General features: G+C 35.2%; 1 protein-coding gene across 2 annotated transcripts in view; it reads left to right on the plus strand.

The window, feature by feature from the left end:
- Positions 1-18050, plus strand: part of Pli (E3 ubiquitin-protein ligase pellino) — a 101929-nt gene that overhangs the window by 2188 nt on the left and 81691 nt on the right. The gene's annotated exons all lie outside the window — the stretch shown is intronic.

Genomic DNA, 18050 nt, shown 5'->3' on the forward strand with positions numbered 1-18050 from the left:
GTTTCGATACGTTCTTGTAGAATCCTGTTAGACTCCTTTGTTTACGTTCTTTTGTTACGATTATCGATCGGCTAATTTGATAGTTTGTGTTTGATTTGGTTAGTACAATTTACGTATAGGTAGGGTAGTCCGCTTCGCTAAAGCGGCCAGTACTGTGGACTTGAAATGCAACAATACATTAGAGCATTTGTTATGCATGGGTATGCCTTTAGGTACTCATTTAGACCCTAAAGACCAAGTATACAATTACAATAAAGTTTGATGTATTTAATGAAGGTTGTATGTGAGATATAAAAGACAGCTGTGACGAATATTAAAGACATACTGAGCCAAAATATAAAATAAAAATGCGAACTTATTATTTAAATAAATTTACAATTCATTATGAGAGAATTTACATGAGTATCAGGAATATTTGCACTCATTTAACAAAATAAATAATTTAGACAAACAAGAAAGAATGAATGAAGCATTTTAAAAGTAAAACATATGATGCAGATTTGTTGGCTTTTTTAACTGTACTCATTTTTGATTGTAATGTCTTCAAGGTTTAAGCTTTATTGCTAAGGAAAGCTAAATATTTTTCATTAGTTTTTAGGTTTGTCATTGGTATATTTCTCTTGAAGAACAATTCTTCAATAACTTGTTTGACATGATTTTTTAAAAGTAATGATAACCTAATGCTTTGAAACAGGGCCTTTATCTGAGGTTCAAATCCCAGGTATGCATCTCGGTTTTTTGAGTTATGTGCCTATTAAAAAAAATTAAAAAAGAAGTATATTTCTTATAACCTTTGTTATAATTTTTTTTAAGAATTTTGTATTTCTGAAGTGTAATCAAAAAAATTCTAATGCATGTAGTGTTCACTTCTAGGAGGAAATACCACTAAAAGTCAGTTTTTGGACAGTAGCATATACTTATGTTTGTTAAATAAGAAAAAAAAATGTCTTACTTTAATGCTAATGGAAAATATTGAATGGAAACTTACATACCAGAATTTTTTTATTAAAATTGCTCTCAAAGATGTGTGAATTGTACCAATCTGCACAGGGACAGCACAGTGGACTATAGTTTAAACCCCTCTCACACTAAGAGCAGATCCATGCCCTGCTGAAGAGCAGTGATGCTTGAAGAATTGAAGTCTTTTTATTTCCCTGTTAAATGTTTTTGAATGGAGACACGTTGATTCTTCAATATGTAGTATTTGTTAAATGGATAATAGTATTGTTTAATGTTACAAGTGTTTTATAGCAATACAGATGTATTGCAGTTGTTTCAAATTATAAAGTGGGAAATATGCAAAAAGTGGTATTCATTAAATGTTGGCCTTGTGATTAATTGTTTTTTTTGGGATAAATAAGTGTATGTCATAATCTGCCTGGCTACCCTCAAGGTAGTGTGGTCACTATACTTGTCTGAAACATAGTAGATTTCTGTTCTGTGTGTCTGGATATTTGTCTTTGTATGTATTGTATGTATTTGTATTGCACCCAACATGTAGGAAAGATGTTAGTACGGGACTATGAGTGTAGAATATGTCCTATGTGGTATCACAGAACACAGGTCAAGATTTGGAATTGAGGATGGGCTGACTAACAGATTGACCATGGACTGTAGTTACTTACCATCAAGTAGACTGCAATCTTATTTGATACTCCAAGATAGTAAAAAAAATTAAGCAGTAGTATATATATATATAAGTAAAAAATATAAGTGTCATGAATTCATACAAAAGAAAAACAAAGTAGGTGTAGGGCCGATAGATTAACCAGGTGGATGAGATTGTAGGCAGATAGTTCGATAGACCTGATCTGATTAGATCAGTAAAAAAATAACCCCCAGATAGATCTGCATGTCCCAAAAAAAAATAACAAAATAATACAACTAACTTCTATGTCACTACAAAATAAAAAATAATTGAAATCAATGTTACATATAAAGTCTAGTTACTAAGATTAAAAAATCATTACTATATAATTATATAGTATATTTTAAAACATAAAAATAGACTCTATTTAAAAAATAAAGTAACTTTTTTTTGTAAGAACCACTATTAAAAACCAATAAATCGTGGAAAACGGTGCTGGTGGCAAAGTGAAATAAAATGTTACATGAAATCATATTTCTGTAATTTTGCATTTTGTTACTGTTTGTTTTCTCTAATTAATAAAAAAAATCCTTACTAAGCGACATTAAGTAAACTTTACAGAAGAGTGATTTAAAGTTGACATATAAAAAAATAGCCTACCTAAATGCTTTTATGTGTTGTGTATATTTTACTTGTTTTTTTTGTAAATATTCAATGTTCACACAATATTCAATAATAAATCAATATAGCCTTTCAAGTGTCAATATACAAGGGTAGTAGTATATTGAAGATTTGTGGACGAAATGTGTTCCAAAAATTAATTTTATTGTTATTTTTACTGGTAATAATCGTATTTACGATATCATATGGAGTTATACCTGCCTGACGTAAAAGTTGCCCATACTAGATTTTTAGCGTAAAGGCCGTCCCACACGCACAAAATGCGCAGACGTATTACTTTAACATGTCGGAATATTCGACTTAATGTATCTGGGGGCAGGGCAGTGCCCAAGCCAAGTCGAAAAAAAAGCGGCACGGCTGTACCATTATTTTCTCGAAGTGAATTACATTCTTGTATCAGCTAAAAATAATTGTTAACAAATTTAAGATAGTTCTATTCAAATATGAATAACGAAGTACGTAAAATGAATGTCACGTTGAAAGATGATGTTCAAATTTGTTTAAGTTAGCAATTAGCACCAACGTAGCACGTTTTACAATGGTTCGGCGACCCGCGTGACGATGTGATTACCGGTTTATATTACGGAGGGTTCCGAGTTCATTCCCCGATAAATATTTAAATGATCAATTTAGATATCTGATTTCGGTCTGGACGTTGACACAGACTACCCAGTGTGGCGTCATAAGTGTTTTTAAAAACGCCTGACATGAGGCAACCATTTCATTCCTAAGACGTGGTGTCTATGAAAGGTAGTGACTACTTATTATCTGCTTATTGCCTGCAAACTTGTTTGTTACTTCAATCGTTTTTTTATATACCTACAATAAAGAAAACTCATAAAACATCCCGAGTAATGCGTCGTGTGTATCCAGCCTAAAGCTTTTCATATTCTTTGCTTGCACCACATGTTACTTTTCGTCAACTGTGTGACCTATAAATTGAACATAAAAGCTACGGTAATAGTAAAAAAGCAGTCTAACCGGATTTAGTAGCTGTACGACGATTGTGTGCTCAACTTATTTTTAGTATTTCAAACTGTAACACACGTGTTAATAAGATTCATAAATGTGTAACAATTTTGCTTCGAATATTTATAATAGATACTAAATATGCTAATATGTAATTTGAACTTATACAATCAATAGCAGTTTTTTGGGTTTGTTTACCGTAATTAAACAGTTGAAACGTTACATTCAAATAAAAAAAGAAATATGTTATGTATAACAATTGCATGACGTGTGTGTGCATCGGGGAGGACCAACCCACTAAAAACTCTCCTTGAAAGCTTCGTCCTAGGGGACCGTACAGCCGACATCGGATGGCGTTCTCGTTGTGGAACGAGAGGCGGTAGCGGCGCTCCATAGAGAGCGACCGCTGGGTAGTTGTCACTGAAGGTGTCAACGTATCATGAATACGACTAATGAATACGACATCGTCGGGAAGACGATTATCAATGGAAAGTGGTTCGCCCCTGTGGGCGGCCAGAAGATTCTCCAGATCCGAGGAGAGTGTGTGTGCATCGTTGCCAATATAAATTATATTCATTATACTTCTGCTGTGAATAGCTCATAGGACTAATTCAAAGTTTCGAATTTCGAATAGAACTGAGTATTATCGACCAACTCGATCGTGAACTAGCGTGCAGTAAGTAGGTTGAAAGTATTAAAAGTAAGTTCGCTCTGTATAAATGTATATTAGTCTAATCAACTCTGTCCTAAATTGTCCTAATCAACTCTAAAATGGTGGGAGGTCTGCTTAACGATAGGTGTAACACCTCAGGCGAAGTGCGTAACTTCCTTGTTGTATATATATTTTAGATCAGTATTACCAGTTGTATATATGTACCATAATTAATCTGTAACATACATTCACTGTATTTGATTCTTCGTGATGATGATCGTACCTCAATCAGAAAAGCCAGCTTACGTTCTGTATTTTATTTATTGATCCCTTTCTACGATCAAAAATGAGATACCAGAACTACCATTCTATTCTATAACCACAAAAGATTATAGATCAGTATATCACCAACTAATAAATCAAATTGTACTTAACTGCACAATTACAGACATCTGTTATCACATTAATAGTTGTACCACGTGGTTTAACTTTCTAACTTTCTAATCGTGAAAGAATTATTAGAATCGGTCTAGACTAGAGCGATATGATCGAGACTCCCTGACATTTATGAACAAAGTCCAGCTATAATAATATTGGTATCTTAATAATTTATCATCTGCGGTCGTGTCGAGAATGCCGATTTTGTAGGTATGTGATGACGTCTGTGTTTACAATAACAACTCTTATGATTAGACTTACAACATTAAAATATTAATTCTCTATATATCTCTATCTATTATCTATTCTCAATATGCATAGGAAGGATAACTTATCGGCCGGTATTTACTATTTATAGTCAATCTATACTTATTTTACTTACCAAGATCAAATTTGAGCTTTTCTAGTATGCAGAATCTGTTAGATGTCGATCCCTGGTAGATAAAATATTGGATAGATTGATTAGTAAGAACGGGTGTAAGTAGACACTAAGAATACGAAGGACCTTTGAATTTCTATTATAAGATTGAATTAGCAAACGAGCATGAAATCGACATGAACAAGAACAAGAGTTCTAAAATAATCATATATACGGTGGAATTGAGAAACCTCCTCCTTTTTTGAAGTCGGTTAAAGAAGCCGATCTCAGGTGCGTTGTCACTCCTGAGGTTTAAGGTGGTCTCATATGTAAATCAACTGGCACCCACGTTCCATATCTTTCTACCGAAACACAAGATCTTCTACGATAGAAATAGGTTCGGGTATGGGTCTTTAGAACTGGCGAGCTAAACCCTATTCCAGCACTGTTGCACTGTTGATTGGTAGGTGAAGATGCTAATTCGTTTGGACGTTTCATACCATCAATAATTGTCATCACTAGTTGTTACCCGTCCAACCCCGGGCCACATCCGACGTTGCTTAACTTTATATATCGATTACGATTAACAGAAGCTCTGATACTATGAATGTACAAACAATACCAAAATATTAATACCAGGTAAATTTTGTCAGTCTTTTTGTATCCAGCTAATTAAAGAAATGATTCAAGCTATTTTCACATAATTTTACCGAGAGACTACAGAAAATGAAACAGCTTAAACCGCGAAAATATAAAGGGTTCGGTTGAAACATTTAAAAAATCGTGCGGTGTGGTTGTCAATATACTTCGATTTCTAAGTAAACATACTATAAGTAGTTCGTGGTTAAATGAGCAATTGAAAAAACCCCTCCGCGTTAACCTGAGTTAGGTACTTTAATAGGAAAAGATTTAACCTTAAAGCACTTTACAACACGCGATCTAAGTAAGCTAGGACTATACGCGTGGTGTAAATGCACCTATCTTGTCTCGAGTTCTTGAAGCGCTAGGCACTAGTTTAGTCAAGATCTAGTCTTCATCTTACATATATATAAAATTCTCGTGTCACAATGTTAGTTACCCGTACTCCTCCGATACGGCTTTACTGATTTTCACCAAATTTTATATGCATATTCAGTAGGTCTGTGAATCTGCTACTATCTATTTTTCATATCCTTAAGTGATAAATGTTGTTTACCCTTAACATTAGTGATATATATTTTCTGTCAACGTGTTCAAGAAACGTATTACGTTGGTACATCATACATTTCAAGGTTTTACTGGACCCCTTGTGGTTCAACTCCGGAAGCGCCACCGCCACACTTAAGTACCTCTGCGTAATAATAGCAGTGCTGTGTTTTAGTTTGAGGGATCTGGTAAGGAAGACATATTTATTCGACGCGTTCCAACTTAGTGCACATGGGGTAGCAACACTTCTGTGGCCGACCACAGGCAGGACTATTCCTATCTGGGGTTGATTACAGATTTCATGGGTGGCAGTTACCATCAGATGGACTGCGTGCCCCTTTACTATTTCTATATTATAAAAAAACATACGTACGCCAAAAACATTTTCTTGTAGACGAGAACCTATTTTATTACAAGAATGAGTTCACACTTGAGTATGCTGTATAAATAAAATGATAATAAAAATAAAATCGACTGAGGCAAGCTTCTCTCAGCCTCCATACGATTAAAGAAAGTGAGTGAATGCGTTACGTATGTTTGTCAATGTCAATCGGACAGAAATGCTGCTCTACATGCCTTTAGTGCGACTTTTAAGTGTGTCGCGTTACTTTGTAGAGTTATAATATAGTTATAAATTAAGTTGGTAGAACTGTTGTGGTTTGAGTCCGAAGGCACAACCGCCACACGTATTGCAGTCTTAACCCCTACTATATGAGACATTCCAACTAAGCCCTCAGGAGTAGCGACCCATCGGGACTGATTATAAAGGTCTATGAACGACAGTAGCCATTTACAATCAGGTGAAGGAGTTGCTCATTTGCACACATTGATACCAAGCCGGTTCGTAACCTGTCACTATATGCACAAAATTATGAATGTTAGCGGTAATCAGTAGTTAAATAAAACAGAAATCCTATTTATACTCACACACTCACTTCGGTCGATCGTATTAAGTCGGTCACGGTTATGATTTGCGGAATTTTATTTTCATTTCTCGTACGATCTGAAGGTTTCTCCGCGATAACAATAGAATTTAGTGTAGTCCTAATAAAATTCAGAGATTTGTTCTTAATACCTCAATAATTACTTATTTATCAATTACGGATATATGTTGTATTGAAGAAACAGTGTTAAGCATCAATACGATAGCAATAAATTCCTTCCAAGCTCTCTCTGAATACACAAATGGCCAGCTATGGGATAGTAATGTATTTTTATGATAATGATGATAAAATAACTTCTTAAGAATAACCATACGTCGTATAAAATTAAAAAAGTTTGAGGAAGTGTAAAGTTAGTAAAATACTCTATAGTTCGACTTCAGTGATAATATATTCACAACAATTTACATACACACATACTTAATCTACATTAGTCCTCGCCAAACTGCTAGTCCGCTCTGAAGTTGTTGCGAGCAGGTGTAGTCATACAAGTTACTAGGGCGACGCGATTCTTTTCAATACGTATATTTCATACGTACACATAAAATATCTCCAATTGAAAACTTCCTACCACTTTCAATCAGAATAATTCTCAAAGTGAAATGTTACTAGCTGGCTACAGTTTGGTGAATGATTATATTTAACACTGCTTTCATTAGATGTAACATCCGCCCGACACGGCATCACCTGCCCCGTGCCGCACCTGCACGGCAGATGCTATTCGCCGTAAGGGGATAGTTCTATCGCTAATGTAGCTTTTTATGTTATCCTGGTACCACCTGTTGTCACTTATAAGGAAATTTGAAAAAATGTAACCTTTTATAACGAATAGATGTTTCGTCCTTCGTGTAGAGAAGAATTTATGATTCGTTATTATTTAAATTTTGTTTTTTATTTTCTTTTGAATCATGTATTGATTAGTTAATGCGGAGAACTCGAAATAAGACACACTAACACTATTATTATGCACGGTTTATGTAATAAATAATCTAATTAGTTATGAGATTTAAGATTATGTCTTACTATTTTGTTAAGTGACATTACATATTAATTAATTTTAACATGTTAGTCTATGGTTTATTCAAAAATTAAAATTGCGTACTCTAACTTTTGCAATCCAAATGTAACTGTTCAAAGGACTAGTAAGTCAGCCGGCCGTTGAGTCCAAGTACTTATTTATCAAATCAAATATCATACAATCATTATAAGACTCGTGAGTACTAACGCGAGATCCATTATCGGAATAAGAAACTCGTGGTTGATTTATTCAATAACGCGATTAAAGAACCCCACCTCGGTCGGGCACGTGCCGTCTAACGCATTACGCGATTCAATTGTGGGGTTAATTCGATTCGGGGCTCACGAAACCAATACAAAGTGCGCTGCGAAGGTAATTTCGCTAAAATGCCATTACGGCGTGAGTTTAAACTTGTGAGCAATAAACGGTGTATATGTGTGTGTGATGCGTCTTATTAATAAGACTAGTCTTTGTCCAAGACTACGTTTACGTGAGGTTGTTTTATGGTTTTGGAAACTTGTGTTTAGTTTATGTACCTGCTACCTGTAAGAATTGTCATTTTGTTACACCTATCAGCGGTAACTGCTCATTGTAATATTTTTTAATCATCGACTGCAAAGCCACTAAAAACTCCCTTTAATATGAATATACGAGAAGTACAAACTCATATCGGTTGGTTGGTCAACGTTGGATGTAGTCTAAATTGTGCATGCGAATAAGACAACCAACTCAGAACCACGAACAATCCAATAACATTTATTTGGCAAAAAACAGAGCTCCTTGAATATTTGTTAATTGTAGGTATAGGTATGGATTGGAAAGTGACCGATTGAACGCATAAAGATTTAAGATTGCAGTTACAATCGACGTGTTTTAAATCACGCACAAATAATCCTCGAATACCACTTTTAAGGCAACGTTTCTTGTAGAATTAGGGCTCTGGTTAGCAGGTCAGCCCCCGCGATTGCAGCGTGTGCGCATGCGAGCGCCGACATGTTCAAGTTCACTGAACTCGGGGCTTGTTCGGCCTCGTTCGGACATCGCCAAATTCAACGGACATCGTCCATCGGCGATCTTAAATCATATGATAACTACGTCAGTTGATGACCACTGTGAAGGCTTGTTGAAGGTCGTAAAGTATGGAAAAAGGTGTTGAATTAATTATTGCTCTACGGTCACTGATTTTAATGATGATTAGTCATTAACAAGTGATTTATATATGGATGAAGGTAGATTAAAGAGCAGTGATTGCTTAGTGACGTAAACGATGTGAATTTTGACTCAGCGCTGAAATTTGTTTGAGTTTTAAGTATATAGCTCGTGATTTTTTTATAAAGACTTGGCAAATGCATCTTAAGGAAAACTACATCCTTGAGGGTTATCATAATGTCAGCAGATCTTTAGAGTGAAAACGATGGTCTTGCGTCATCTTATTCTGGGACGAGCCTAGTACACAATAGTTAAATATTCGAATTGCTACATACTTGTGTAGATCATAATAGTCTAAAATAGAATTCGCTGATCTAAAATATTTTGAATAGTGAGGCGAAATTTTAAAATAACGTCCTCATTCCCCACACAGATGAAACGACCATAAACGAGATTCTATTTTGATGATGAAATCGTGAAAATGATTAATACTTCGTACCGTTTTCTGCGTGGTACGCGACCCGCTTAATTTCGCAGGTACCTATTGAAGTGCAAATGTAGCACGGATTAAGGGCAAGGCTGTTTCCAGCGTTTGAATCACACCTTGTACTAGCACAGGATGTGCATTCAGTCATTCGCAATAGCCGCGCGTACGTGCAAAATTCCTACTGGCGGCTAGTTGTTATGCAAATACACCGAGGTTTTGCTAACGATTCTATATTTGATCATTCAGTGTATTGCTTATACCCTTATTTGGTTTGGTAGCTTTTCCTCTGTTCATACAATGCTCGGTGCAACGTTCGTAACTGTTTAAATAAGTGCGCTTGCAATTGAAAATCAATTGTTTCAATGGACTTTATGAACTACAGGAAACTTAATCACAGATATTTTTGAATTTCTGAAAGATATTGTAACAATAAAAACCAAGAGTGCAATGTTTTTGAAAAGAAAAGATAAGAAATAGAATATTAAGACCGTTCATGGCACCAATCCATTATACGATGAGATGGATTAATGATAAATGATTGCCAATTTTCATTGGGAGTCGTCAAGACGTTTACTGGAATCCGTTAATCACGCCGTATCCGGGATTCGGTGCTGATTCAGACTTAATTTCCGGAGGTCGCAAAAAATCCGACCGTTGGACGCACGACCGTTGCCTTCCTCGTCGATGAGGCCGTAACGTAACATCAGGGAAAAAAGTGTTCCACGAAATTTTTGCGCCGAATTCCAGCACTTCCGACACTTGAAGGAAAATCTGCGTTGGCCCTGATTCTATAAAAGGAGAAGATGAATATGTTTCTTCAGTTACATGTATCTCTAGGGATATGAATCTTTATGTCGATCATTTATTGTTTATTTCATAGGGTTGTAGATTAATAGGTTCACATTTCAATTCATATAATTATTTACTTTTAATGCTAAATCGAAGGTTGGTATTAGGTATTCTAGATACTCTTAGTCCTCTTTTATTTATTGTTGGTATATTTGGATATGCTATAAGTATTGCAGATAAATTTGCCAATGACCTTTTTAAGCTAGAATAGAATCCAGTTCAGGTTTCTTATAAATTCCTGTCAATTTTAAGCCCAAAATCTTACTTCGCGCTTTACAAAAGTAACGGTGGCATTCACGATTACTATAGACTGTTCGAGTTTGTACCGAATATTAAGTGCCATGGTATTTACGAATGAAAGCGTGAAAAAACCTACAGTTGGGCTGTAGAGCGTCCGTTTCTCGCAAATGAAAATAACCGTTGTACTCCGGTCCCACAATGAGCACTGTGCCAGTGACCTATTCATTTCACGGCTTCGAGTACTGTTCAAAATTTCAGTCATTTGATACAATATTAAATAGAGTACAAGACGTACCTACTGTTTTTTATAATAAGACTTTGTGATCAAACTGGCATGTATAGTCTGATTCATAATTAGGTGTCCAAAATGTAAACAAAGGTGTTGACCTATCAAGAAAATATGTTTCAAATGGTAGTTTGAATTTGACAATATTAAAATAATATAACAATAATAAAATAATAATTTAAAGAAATTAAGATCAAATTCACCTTTTCTAATATTTATATTACCTCAATTTTGTTCCATACAGTAATAATAATAAAAAACAAGGTTTATGGTAGAAAATTAAAATGTGATAATGGTACACAATCAGAATCCAAACATTTTTCGTGCGCCATTTTTACCTAAGTTTCGTAGCTGATGTTATTAATTTTCGTGATTGTGACTGTTAATGTTTTCATTTTTTCTTGAATTTCTTATTCTTTTTTTGTTTCTTGTTAATTTTGACAGTGGCCTTTCTTTGTTTACATTTTGGACACCTAATTATGAATCAGACTATAGTCCACCTAAGGGCGTAACAGAGGATCTACCTAAAGTCGCAGAGGCGTTGCATCGACTGAGGTCAACGATTGTCGCGTGTAATACAGTTGATATCCAGATCCATGGAGATGACAGGGAGGGGGTCCAGGAAAACGCAAAATTTGCTTGTCGTCAGAATTGGCGGTACCTCCCTAGTAAAACAATACTGACTTGTTCTACCACCTTTAGCGCACATTATCATGGAAATAACTGATTTCTACACGGAATTGTAAAAGCATTACAATTTTATTGTTGTTTGTTCTCCATTATATTCAAAGTAAGATGTTACATAAACTAGAAATTAAAGTACAATTAGACACACTTCGGTTCTTTGCCACAAAACAATATTTCACACAATGCCTTGACATTGCCATTAAATGCATCATGAATTACTTCGTTATTTTAATACCATTCATGTCAATACCATATCCATTTGTTTAAATGAATCGAAAACCGATTGCAATGGCTCTTAACATAACTTGGAATTTCTTCCGGTAGAACTATACGTTGCACATTTTAAACGACGTAAGTGCAAACGACCACGAAGGAAAATATTGTGCGGACGCGCCTGAGAGTTCTTAAAAATATTCTCTAAAGTGTGTATGACTACAGATATGCACTTGGGCGGCGGGATGGACTAAGGTCTAAAAACCACACAAGTGAATCGTGTTTGCAGTCTGACACACTTTAAAAATGCCAACGCAATGTTGACTCTTGTAATTATCGTAAATTCCGCTAGATCGAAATATTTTCAATTTTGGATTGGAAGGGAATTGTTAGCAGCATGCCTGATTTAAATGCATCTTCCTGTCATTTATACTTTCTGAATGCATGTCATTTATACTTTCACAGATATGATAATATTTTAAGGGTATTTAGGAGTTGGTGAAAGTGTTTGAAGTGATTCTTAAAGTGTCAATAAATTACTTGAATTTTTGTTTCAATTTTGTAAACCGAAAAGTGACTTAAATTCGAATTGTATTTTTTATTTTGAATTCTCAAATCAAAATGACGACTTACGTTTTTACTTACGATATTTAAGGATAAGACTAAAAATAGTAAATTTAAAAATATAATTAATAGGTATTTTTAGATTTTTTACATGGTGCTTTACCCTATTCTATGGGTGCGACGTGTAAATAAGTCTATGACTGAAAACAGACCTGCAATAGTGCATCCGTAGGTTTGCATATAAAGTTACCAAGTTACGGTAACTCTTCAATAGTTAGGGTACTAATGGTACTCACGGTTGACTGAGCACCGAGCTGTAGCCGTTATAACTATTTAGGTACGTATGAAGCGCTATTAAAGTAGTCGGACAAGTGCCAGTCTGGCTCGCCAGCCAAGGGTTTCGCTTTCTATACAAACATGGTTGTGACTTGTGACTAGCTTGTCTAAGGTAGCTGTTTATGTAGGTATGTAACATTTAGAAAACGCTAATTCTGTGTTTGTCTAGGAAATTTGTTAGTTCTATTAGGTAAATGCCACGCTGATTTCATGAAAAATCTAGATAAAAAATACTTTAAACGTATTATTAGACTTTTGAAGATTTTATGGGATATTTTTGAAGGCGATGTTTTTAAAGTTCTATTCCAAACCCTATAAAGAGTTAGTAGTGAGAATATTGAATTCACACATACTAGAAGTACCTAGTCACAATAATTACATCACACATGCAATAAAATATTAATTCAGGAACTGTACTTGAATATTTTCGTCACGTATTTTCCATCATTTGAATTTTTGGGATCTAGATAAATATATTCCTATATAGATATAGCCTACATGACCGAAAGTACTTTCTAATAATGTATTTAATGTGCATTATCCAAGGCAGTCTCCGCTCGTTTGCTACTAACTCAATAAAAATGGTCCAGGCCGTGCGAGCCTGAACCCAGTTTACGGTCAAACGGGTACAAAGCAGGCAAGTATGAATATGTAACAAAAACGACAAGATTCATCGACCCCCGTAGCGTCGGGAGGCAGATGCCTTTTTCCGTATTTTTTCCTTATTGGTGCCTGTGAACGTGTCTACCGAATGGGCGCTGTCTGTTTCTCTGAATATAGTTCTCGAGTTTGACTGTCTGTAACCCACGAGTAATAAACAATCAAGTCCAGAACAAACATCGGGATTGCTCGTTTCACCTTATTTATACTGTTGAATGAATTTGAAGTGCCTGCTTGTTGTTAAATACGTACCTTTTTGTTGTTGTCTAATAAATATGAACCTGTTTACGTCGAATAACATTTAAGGTTTCTTTGTAAAAGTAACGCCGAAAGCGTTGCAGAATCTCTTAAATATTCTGCAGATTTCTTTCAGTTCCCTGAGCTTATTAAAAAATCTTGATACATAATACCAAATACATAATACCAAATTAAAAGATCTGGATATTTTTTAGTGAATTTCCTTTGAAACTTCAAGAAAATAACGGTTTTCCATGTCATAGTGAAACATATTTGTAGTCATCTTCGAATAATATTACAAATCGTAAACTTCTTGTTATTTGTATCCTAAAATATTGTTTTGGACTTCAAATAATAAATCTACTGTTACTGACGGTTTTCATGCTGCCGAGGTATTTAAAGAATACTTATCTTATACAACGATACTTTCCTCATTCGTTCATTTGTTTTTTTGTATTGTCCAGTCATAGTCCAAACCATTAGTAACGTGAGAATTGTTCATTTAGTTCTAATAATCTTGTCCTGTCATGATTATGCTGGAAACGGTTCTGGGATAATTAGGACTGCTAAGAATTTGGTTCGAGATAATTGACATTCCATCAAGCGGAATTCTGTTCAGGAAGTCACTGTGACCTCATAAATTAAGATAAAACTATACAGTACCCTTAGTAGTTATGAGTTTTTACTTTTTTACTAAAATGACTGTTTTTGTATTTGTTTACGTATTTCCCGTAGTTCTGATACAGTATGCTAGGGATGCTGATTGGAAATGTATGGACAAATACGTAAACAAATATCAAAACAGTCATTTTGTACGTATGTAAAAATTCATACCAAGGGTACAGAACAGTACAGATACACAGTACAGAGTACAGATTTATGCACTGTTTTGACGTAATCTACATACGAATTTGTCGTGTAATCAAAGTCCATTGTACTGACAAAATTATGTACATTATTATTTAATTACGTCGTTACTGTATCAACCTAACAACAAAATAGTGGCAATTTTCCGCTGTGATTACCTCAATTTGGGTAAACGTCATCACATATGCTCGTTTTTAATAAACAATCTATCCAATGTTTTGTCTACCGAAGATCGGCATTTGACAATTACTTCATAGTATAATTTGTCAAATTTCGATATATGGTAGTTAAAATTTGGATAGATTGAGTATGAATAACGGCGTTAGTCAATATCGCCCTGTTAAATAATAGTTGTAATGACAAAGGTTAGGTGAGGAACAAAGGTTAGGTTAGGTGAGGGATCTCTAAATGAACGCAACCGGAGTCCTCTGAGCGTGTTGCCTTATCGGGCTCCGCCCAGATGAGCGTCAAGCTTACCACACCATCCGGTGTGTATGACGGTATGCGGCCACACAAACCGCCGCCCTTCCCGGGGTCGCTGGCCGGGAGGTTCGAGTTCCCACTCTTGCCGCCCGCAACCCCTGACGCCCGCTTTAAGTCGCCTCTTGCGCAGGGCAGGGGATACCGTAACTCATTTCTGGTCCCAAACTACAGGGACAGTGAAGTGTGCACCTATACACCCACGCATCCATAATCCATACATATGAACCATGTATGCGGTAGAACTGTAAGAACTGCTATTATGAAGCAGATATAGGTGTATCGATCGTAACATGGGAACATAATTGTGGGAATTGACTATAATAGGCCATTACTCCGTGGCACCTATTAATGTTATAAAGATGTGCTGTTGGCATTAAGAAGAAATACAGTGAATAATCCACGATGACAGACTTGTTATTAATATCTATTGGTCAAGTAAAGGTTGTAAGTAAAGTCAAGTAAACTTGTAGCTTATAATGTATCTATGTTTTAGGGTTCCGCAGGTTATTAGCAATACATGAATCTTAAAATATACTCCGCCTGTCTCTCCGTATCCCTACCATTTAATTTGAAGTTGTTTATAAGTATTCAATACAATTTTTAAGCAGTTGGGCTGCTTAAAAATATAGTCCTATTATAATTCAGACGTATCCAACGACACCGCCTACATTATGTTAAAATCCATGCATGTATTACATACGCTTCAGACATATTATCCCCTTGAGTCGGGTAAAAAAGCTTTGAACTGAAAAAATAACCATTTTTCATTGTTTTTGACCATGAAAAGCTTGATGCCTCGTAATAAAATTCAGACCTATTGGTCCCAACTACGGAACCCTTCTGTGTAGTCTGTTGCACCCTTGGCCGCATCTTGTTATGCTAATATTGGAGCTTAATGTTATTACAGATACCATTTCTGTGCAGTCAAGTGCAATAAAAACAAGGAAATTGCTTTTCTAGAAGAAGCTTATTTTAGCTTATTGTTAGCAAAATTTTGTTAAAACACAATTTTTCATGTATTGTAAACTTGGAAGCTTTTGCAATTTTACGGGGTAATTATTTTTCTACTCACACCTCTTAGCATATATTATTTGTTAATGCGGATTTTTTATTTGTGTAATGAATCATAGGCACTTATGCATAAGTGCGTCCACAGTCTTTGACGCATCTGAGATCTATCTCTGGTAGCGTTATTGGTTGTCGGATGATTTGATTACTTATCAAGACGACTCCACCCGCGTCGCCACGCGTTGTATTATTACGATTATTTTATCGGTGTTTATTTGACAAAAATCATTGAGGAGAGATAATCTAAGCGGCAATGCGCACGGAACCGCGCGCGGCGACCCGTTTTGTGTAATGAATGGAAACCGCTATCCGATCGATCGATGCAGTAACTCTCACAATTTTATTGTTTGCTCTCTACTTCAATCTACTTTATTGTTATTGGCAATACGCGAAATGAGAACAAGTCCAGTTGCGGGCAATCAAGGTAGAAAGTGTCCGACCATGGGAGCCGCGTCGTGACCGTGCGACCAGAGAAAGTGAAGAATAGGGGGATTTGGGTTATGCAATGCAAACGTTTAGTTGTTGCTCGATTGTTGGTTCTGTTTTGCATTGTTTGTATTGCTATTGGATCGAGCCATTTACGAACAAACAAAGAGATGTCTGATTTTTGAAGTTATATTTTTTGGATACATTATGAAAAAGTTATGATTATGAAATTTTCCCTTTGTTCAATAATTTTGCAATTGACGATATCAAGTAACTTGTTAAATCTGTGTAATTTTGTTATAAAACAATAATGAATTGTTATATAAAATCTGAAATCGTGTTAAGAATGGCAGTAAACACGGAACTGTTTGGATTTAATTATGTATTATTAAATGTCTATTGTAGTCTGTTTAAGAGAAAATAAATGTCGTAAATTTGAAATATAATTGTTAGATTTCTATTAATGTAATATTGGTATTACTATTAAATTAATTTGCGTTCAATTAAAATAATGTGAGAAATACTCGTAGATACAATACTTAGATAATTCAGATTAACTTCTAAGTACCTAGATGCATTTTACTTATTCAATTAATAACCCAAGCGAGGCTTATTCAAATACTATCAGTTAGCTGCTACAAGTTTATGTACAAAGCTACTCATATCTGTATTTCCAAGCGAAATTACTGGAACGAATGACCAAGCATTAGTCACGGGAAGTTCATGTGGGGTAATGTTATGTATGATTAATGGTAAGTGAAGGATGGCATGCGTTCTGGCCGACTTTGATCACTTATGTGGTGCGACCATCGTTGAATGTTAACCGCTTTTCATGTTATTCAATCACTTATAATTATTTTATATTTTATTTCCATTTATGACTATTCTTGATCTTAATAGAGCCAATTACTAGCCATGTAGTAGAATGAAGTAAAAATGTTTTTTATTATATTAATGTAGAAGGATATGCCGCCTATGGACATCTGCAATCGATCCCACATAAGATTAGATTTCCACCTGAGGTCGGCCACAGACCCCTGAGGACCCCTGAAACTAAAATGTCTCGGATAAGTATGTCTTACCACTCTCTCCAAAGCAGAACACAGCCGCGCTTAACACTGCTGTTATTAGACAGAAATACGTGTGGCGGTGGTGCCCCCGAAGTCGAATCACTGTATAAATGTGTGAACCACAGAACCAATGTATAAAATAGAAATAAATCACCTACATTTTTGGCGTTTTTGGCAATTCTATTCTTGTAGTGGTAGATCTTCCTTTAACGTAGGTTCAGTTCCCAGACTCGCCTTAGTCATTGTGATAAGAGGTTATTAAAAGCGCTTTCCTTAAGATTCTTCTTATTACTCGGATTTATCAGGTTTTATAGATATTTATATAGGCGACAATCACTACTATTACTACTAGGTTGTTCGTCTTCCATCCTTGAATATTTACGCGAATATATAAAACAACTACACACAGGGTTTATATATGACATCGTAATGAGTGACCCGCATCTGTGGTTAATAAATATTCCTTTGTTTAATACTGGGTATTGGATCTTTGTAGCATAGCTACATTTATTATTCATTGCTTCTATTATCACTTCAATATTATAAAATGTTTTAATAAAAAAAAATCAATTTTTTAATCGGTATATCGAGCATATAC

Source organism: Epargyreus clarus, unplaced genomic scaffold, assembly GCF_041222505.1.
Source record: "Epargyreus clarus isolate Ecla_fem2 unplaced genomic scaffold, WU_Ecla_fem_2.2 ptg000006l, whole genome shotgun sequence".
Taxonomy (NCBI): domain Eukaryota; kingdom Metazoa; phylum Arthropoda; class Insecta; order Lepidoptera; family Hesperiidae; genus Epargyreus; species Epargyreus clarus.